Below are 7327 nucleotides of genomic sequence, written 5' to 3'. Positions count from 1 at the left end.
ACTTGGGATTCTGAATAGAATCTTGCTATTCTTTGGGGTTCCAAATGGAATGTTGCTACGATTTGAAATTCTGCATGGAATGTTGCTATTCTTTAGAATTCTAGAATCTTGCTACTCTTTGGGGTTCTACATGGAATGCTACTATTGTTTGGGTTTCTGCCAGGTACTTGTGACCTGGATTGGCCACTGTTGGAAACAGGATGCTGGGCTTGATGGACCTTTGGTCTGTCCCAGTATGGCAATACTTATGTACTTGGGATTCTGAATGGAATCTTGCTATTCGTTGGGGTTCCAAATGGAATGTTGCTACACTTTGAAATTCTGCATGGAATCTTGCTATTCTTTAGAATTCTAGAATCTTGGTACTCTTTGGGGTTCTATATGAAATGTTGCTATTGTTTGGGTTTCTGCCATGCACTTGTGACCTGGATTGGCCACTGTTGGAAACAGGATGCTGGGCTTGATGGACCTTTGGTCTTTCCCAGTATGGCAATACTTATGTACTTATATAATAAATTATTAGTGCCCTGAAAAGCAGCAGCAACAGTGCTCAGTTCTACTACAACCCCAGGGGTGCAATAAATCACTGTAGCCCATTTCCCACTAGACTACCAGGGATCAGGAAAGTAGACCTGCTATGCTCTTAAAGGGGATCTGGGTGGGGGGGAAGGGAGGGCTGTTATCTGGATGTTCTTTCAGTGTGTGGAGAGAGAAGGAGGGGGGTCTGGATTGCCACACTTCAGGTTGGGACCTGGAAGTTATGCAGATGCTGACCAACTTTCAATGCCTGCATCCGCATTGCTAAATGAACAAATTTTGTACTGCTATTTGGTCCTATTTGGTCACTTAGCAATGGTGGCATTGATATTAAATATCGCTGGCAACAAGTGAGCTGCCTCCCTGACTCTGCCCTTGGAACTCCCCTCTCCAAACCACTTCAAAATTGGGGCGATCAGAGCTGATACTCAGATGCACTGCCCAATTAAGTGTCACCGAATACAGGTGACTGGCTTGCAGAGCGTTTTTCGCCGATAATGGAAACCGAGCCAAACCCGGCCAAATCCAAGGCATTTGTTCGTGGGAGAGGCCAGCATTTGTAGTGCACTGGTCCCCCTGACATGCCAGGACACCAACTGGGCACCCTAGGGGGCACTGCAGTGAACTTCAGAAATTGCTCCCAGATGCATACCTCCCTTACCTTGGGTGCTGAGCCCCCCAAATTCCCCCAAAACCTACTCCACATAATTGTACACCATTACCGTAGCCCTTAGGGGTGAAGGGGGCACCTACATGTGGGTACAGTGGGTTTTGGAGGGCTTAACATTTACCACCACAAGTGTAACAGGTAGTGGGGGGATGCGCCTGGGTCCACCTGCCTGAAGTGCACTGCACCCACTAAATACTGCTCCAGGGACCTGCATACTGCTGTCAGGGAGCTGGGTATGACATTTGAGGCTGGCATAGAGGTTGGGGAAAATATTTTTTTTTTGGTGGGAAGGGGTTGGTGACCACTGGGGGAGTAAGGGGAGGTCATCCCCGATTCCCTCCAGTGGTCATTTGGTCAGTTTGGGCACCTTTTTGAAGCTTGGTCCTGAAAAAAAAGGAACCAAGTGAAGCCGGCGAAATGCTCGTCAAGGCCGGCTTTCTTTTTTCCATTATCGGGTGAAGCCGGCCATCTCAAAGCATGCTCCCGTCCCGCCTTTGCTACCCTACTGAAACGCCCCCTTGAAGTTTGGCCAGCTCCGTAACAGAAAGCAGTTGGCGCCGGCCAAAATCGGCTTTCGATTATACCGATTTGGCCGGGTTCAGGAGCTCGCTGGCCATCTCCCGATTTGTGTCGGAAGATGGCCGGTGATCTCCTTCGAAAATAAGCTGGATAGTAACATAGTAGATGACGGCAGAGAAAGACCTGCATGGTCCATCCAGTCTGCCCAACAAGATAAACTCATATGTGCTACTTTTTCATATACCTGACCTTGATTAGTATCTGCCATTTTCACGGCACAGACTGTAGAAGTCTGCCCAGCACTAGCCCCGCCTCCCAACCACCAGCCCCGCCCCCCACCACCGGCTCTGTCACCCAATCTCCACTAAGCTTCTGATTATTTAAATTGGAGCAGGGGAGTCACAACCAGCTGGAAGTGAGAAATGGACAATATAGTTAATGCATAAGAGTCCAGCCAACAAAATCAGCCATGAGAAAAATCCCAGTGCAGTTATATCAGCACACCAAACCATTCTCTCTTCCCCCCCCCCCCCCCCCCCCCCCCGGTAGGGACTGTATGACGGACTTTCTTCAATTAGTGCTTGAAATGTCTATCAAAAAGTCACTATGATATAAAATGACTCTCATCTCCCACTGTCCATTCCAAAGATTGCCATGATATAAAAGTGCATCCAGAATGTGCCATATTTAGACTGCGGTATTATATAATAGAAAAGAAGGGCTCTTGTAGCCAGGATGAACTGAGCTATAATTAGATCCTCCTTTTTGATGGCCTTGAGGCTTAATCAGAATATGGCAGGGATCGATTCCAGAGAAGACAACCAAACAAGGCTGTCCACAAAATAACCCCTTTGCTTTTCTGGCTCCAAAAATCAGTCGCCACATGTCATATATTGCAGCATCGTCATTTCAACCTGTGCCAGAATGCAAATGCTAGTAAAATACCAAAAATCATTTTTTAAAGGTTGATCTTAGCCAGCTGGTTATTAGTCTTAAAAATGTTGGCTCCCCTGATGGATTGTGACTTTTATCAACACTGACATCAATGTGGTACAGCGCTTTTTCAAAGAGAGAAAGTGGAAATAAATCAACAATGCCTTTTACTCATTCATCCATTCATTCCGTTCCTGTTGATTTGAATATACAGTTATTGCAAGGAATGTTCTTACAATGCAGTCTAGCATCAAACAGAAATGAACAGCAAGCATGTAACTGTCCGTGGTGCTGATCTCGGTTAGTCATTGCTGGAGATGCAAGGGACAAACCTCAGTAAATCTTTTAAAAATATATTGCACAATTTGATTTATATATATATATATATAAACACATTAAAGCTTAAAGTAAACACAAGCAGTAGGTTTCCAAATTCCACAGTTCATACTTATTAGCAGCACAAAGATTTTGTAAGCATAGGAGCTTGTAGGCATGTGGTGCATACATGAAGGCGAGAGTCTTGATTACTGCATCAACCTGAAAGATTGCATCTCAATTGCCATCATATTTCTGGCCAAACAGGGCCAGCCTTAGCAATTACAGGGCCCTGTGCAAAGCAGTTTCATACCCCTCCTCCCCCTCCCACAGGCAGGACTTAAGATTTCAAATGAAGTGTCAGGGATTTATTTAAACAGAATTCTTTAATCACTACTGTTGTAATCTTAGGGGTCCTGCCCATATATTCCTATGAGCATTTCTAATGTTTAGCATGCCTTTGTAAAAGACCCCCTTAGTGAGGAGAAGCAGGAATACCAAGGGGAGAGGTAGAGGGAAAGGGAAAAGAAGCTTTAACCATTTGCAAAGCTGACTCGGATAAGTGTGGGGCATTGTGCAGCCCTGTTAAAGCTGGTCCTGTGGCCAAAACGTTTTGCCTAAATATGAAACAGCCACCACTGGATGGAATGTATTTAAAATGCAGGATTAAAGAGGGGCTGTTTAGTGGGGAAACAATACTGTGGTAAACTCACAAATAACAATTGCCATTAAATGATATCTGTCACTTTGGTACCATTGTCCTCTCACTGCTGCCGATTAAAGTCTTTGAACAGATTCTACAATCCATGAATTCTGCCCGATAGAATTATTCCCATTTGCTCGCTGTTGGTTTCTCCCCTTATAATATGATCCAAAAAGGTGGGGAATGCATTTAGATTTCTTTTTCAGACGGTGGTCTATTTTTAGATAGCAATCCACTCTCTAGGCAGGATGACTATAATTAAATTGCTGAATAGACATCAACCCCTTTTCCCTTATTCTCTCCCTCCTAAAAAATAAAAAAAAAATAGCCCACAACTGAAAAAGCCCCGCCTTTCTGGATAGCAGTTGTCGGATCTAAAACACATCTCATCTGGACTCGGTGCTACAGAAACACTACAGGGATTGGATCCTCAAACACCCATCCCTCCTGCCCCCCTTCGAAAGGGACTTCAATCAGGGAATTTCTTTCAATAATATAAAAAGAATCCTATATAATAAAACGCACCTCCAGCATTCTGAAGCTGAGTGCACGGCTGAGGCATTCCTGCTCTCTGTATCCATCTCCTGAATTGACATCACGTACTTCTGGGTTCGTCACAAGCAGAAGTGACCAACCACACGAGGTTTCTCGGCTTCAGAATGTTGGAGGTGCATTCTATTAAATAGGATTGGTCAGTTCCTTGAAGCACAGCCGGAGCTCAGCGTCCTGCACAGTAACGCTCAGACACCAGAGAGAGGGAGGGAGGGGGGGCCTGACACCAGAGAGAGGGAGGGAGGGGGGGCCTGACACCAGAGAGGGGGAGGGAGGTATCTCTGTCACACACACACTCTCTCTCACACAGTCAATGTCTTTCTCTCTCTCACTCTCACACACTGTCTCTCACACACTCTATGTCTCACACTGTATCACATTCACTCTCACTCACACACTCTCTTGGTCTCATACACTCAGTCTCACAGAGAGTCTGTGTCTCACACACACACTCTCTCTCTCGCACACACTGTATCTGTGTGAAACACACACTCTCTCTCTCACACTGAGTCTCACATACGCACTTGAACACACTCTCATTCTCACACATACACTCTCTCTCTCACAGACACACTCGCACCCAGACTTACTCTCTATCTCTCACACACACACACTCGCACATTCACTCTCTCTCTCTCACACACAGTCACTCTCACATACACTCTCTCAAACATACACACTCCGAGGAAAACCTTGCTAGCGCCCGTTTCATTTGTGTCAGAAACGGGCCTTTTTTTTACTAGTTTAGTAATAAAATGTGTCTAGAAACAAAAGCCTCACAGAGCTACTCTGTGCACAGAAGAGATTTATCGGCTTGGAAATTCCAGAACGGACAATTTGAGAAAGTCTTTTCTTGCCATATAATCTATCGGCAGTGGGGGTTATTTGCTGGGTGGAGAACTCTGAATCAATCCCATAAGGACTTATCGTAATTTGTAATGGGAGATTCCCTTTACAGTGAGTCAGCATCAATCAGTTTTTTTCAATTTTTACAGCTATAATGCTCCTGAAGTAATGTGCTTCAGAAATTATGTCCACTAAAATATTGCTTTATAAATCACCCTTGATGGGTAGTATAGTTAACGGCCCACAGTGCTTGAGGCCACTATGGATGGGCTACTGAAATACTTTTTAACTTATGGTTTAACCTTATTTTAAGTTCAGTTTCCATTTCAAAGCATTTTGAGAACTGAAGTGCCTCTTTTTCTATTGTGGAAACAGGACCAACCCCCCCCCCCCCCCACCCCTCAGAATGTCTTGGAGCTTGAGTTTAAGAAAGGGGGATTGGAGTGGACCCTCTCGAACGTGACCTACAGTGGTGGAAATAAGTATTTGATCCCTTGCTGATTTTGTAAGTTTGCCCACTGACAAAGACATGAGCAGCCCATAATTGAAGGGTAGGTTATTGGTAACAGTGAGAGATAGCACATCACAAATTAAATCCGGAAAATCACATTGTGGAAAGTATATGAATTTATTTGCATTCTGCAGAGGGAAATAAGTATTTGATCCCCCACCAACCAGTAAGAGATCTGGCCCCTACAGACCAGGTAGATGCTCCAAATCAACTCGTTACCTGCATGACAGACAGCTGTCGGCAATGGTCACCTGTATGAAAGACACCTGTCCACAGACTCAGTGAATCAGTCAGACTCTAACCTCTACAAAATGGCCAAGAGCAAGGAGCTGTCTAAGGATGTCAGGGACAAGATCATACACCTGCACAAGGCTGGAATGGGCTACAAAACCATCAGTAAGACGCTGGGCGAGAAGGAGACAACTGTTGGTGCCATAGTAAGAAAATGGAAGAAGTACAAAATGACTGTCAATCGACAAAGATCTGGGGCTCCACGCAAAATCTCACCTCGTGGGGTATCCTTGATCATGAGGAAGGTTAGAAATCAGCCTACAACTACAAGGGGGGAACTTGTCAATGATCTCAAGGCAGCTGGGACCACTGTCACCACGAAAACCATTGGTAACACATTACGACATAATGGATTGCAATCCTGCAGTGCCCGCAAGGTCCCCCTGCTCCGGAAGGCACATGTGACGGCCCGTCTGAAGTTTGCCAGTGAACACCTGGATGATGCCGAGAGTGATTGGGAGAAGGTGCTGTGGTCAGATGAGACAAAAATTGAGCTCTTTGGCATGAACTCAACTCGCCGTGTTTGGAGGAAGAGAAATGCTGCCTATGACCCAAAGAACACCGTCCCCACTGTCAAGCATGGAGGTGGAAATGTTATGTTTTGGGGGTGTTTCTCTGCTAAGGGCACAGGACTACTTCACCGCATCAATGGGAGAATGGATGGGGCCATGTACCGTACAATTCTGAGTGACAACCTCCTTCCCTCCGCCAGGGCCTTAAAAATGGGTCGTGGCTGGGTCTTCCAGCACGACAATGACCCAAAACATACAGCCAAGGCAACAAAGGAGTGGCTCAGGAAGAAGCACATTAGGGTCATGGAGTGGCCTAGCCAGTCACCAGACCTTAATCCCATTGAAAACTTATGGAGGGAGCTGAAGCTGCGAGTTGCCAAGCGACAGCCCAGAACTCTTAATGATTTAGAGATGATCTGCAAAGAGGAGTGGACCAAAATTCCTCCTGACATGTGTGCAAACCTCATCATCAACTACAGAAGACGTCTGACCGCTGTGCTTGCCAACAAGGGTTTTGCCACCAAGTATTAGGTCTTGTTTGCCAGAGGGATTAAATACTTATTTCCCTCTGCAGAATGCAAATAAATTCATATACTTTCCACAATGTGATTTTCCGGATTTAATTTGTGATGTGCTATCTCTCACTGTTACCAATAACCTACCCTTCAATTATGGGCTGCTCATGTCTTTGTCAGTGGGCAAACTTACAAAATCAGCAAGGGATCAAATACTTATTTCCACCACTGTACACTGTAGATTTTGGTAGCTTGCTGCCTTTTGTAGCAAAAATAGTTCATATTTGTTAGAAATCAAAGTTTACCGTAGTAGAGGCCAGAAATCACACATAAATCGGGAAGAACCTTGTAGTAAGTCCATTTAACCCTATAGCTATCCAGTTTTTGAAATGGATGTAATTTTGTGACCAGTCAACCCTTTCC

This window comes from Microcaecilia unicolor, chromosome 3, assembly GCF_901765095.1.
Source record: "Microcaecilia unicolor chromosome 3, aMicUni1.1, whole genome shotgun sequence".
Classification (NCBI taxonomy): Eukaryota; Metazoa; Chordata; class Amphibia; order Gymnophiona; family Siphonopidae; genus Microcaecilia; species Microcaecilia unicolor.
This window is presented reverse-complemented; position numbering follows the sequence as displayed.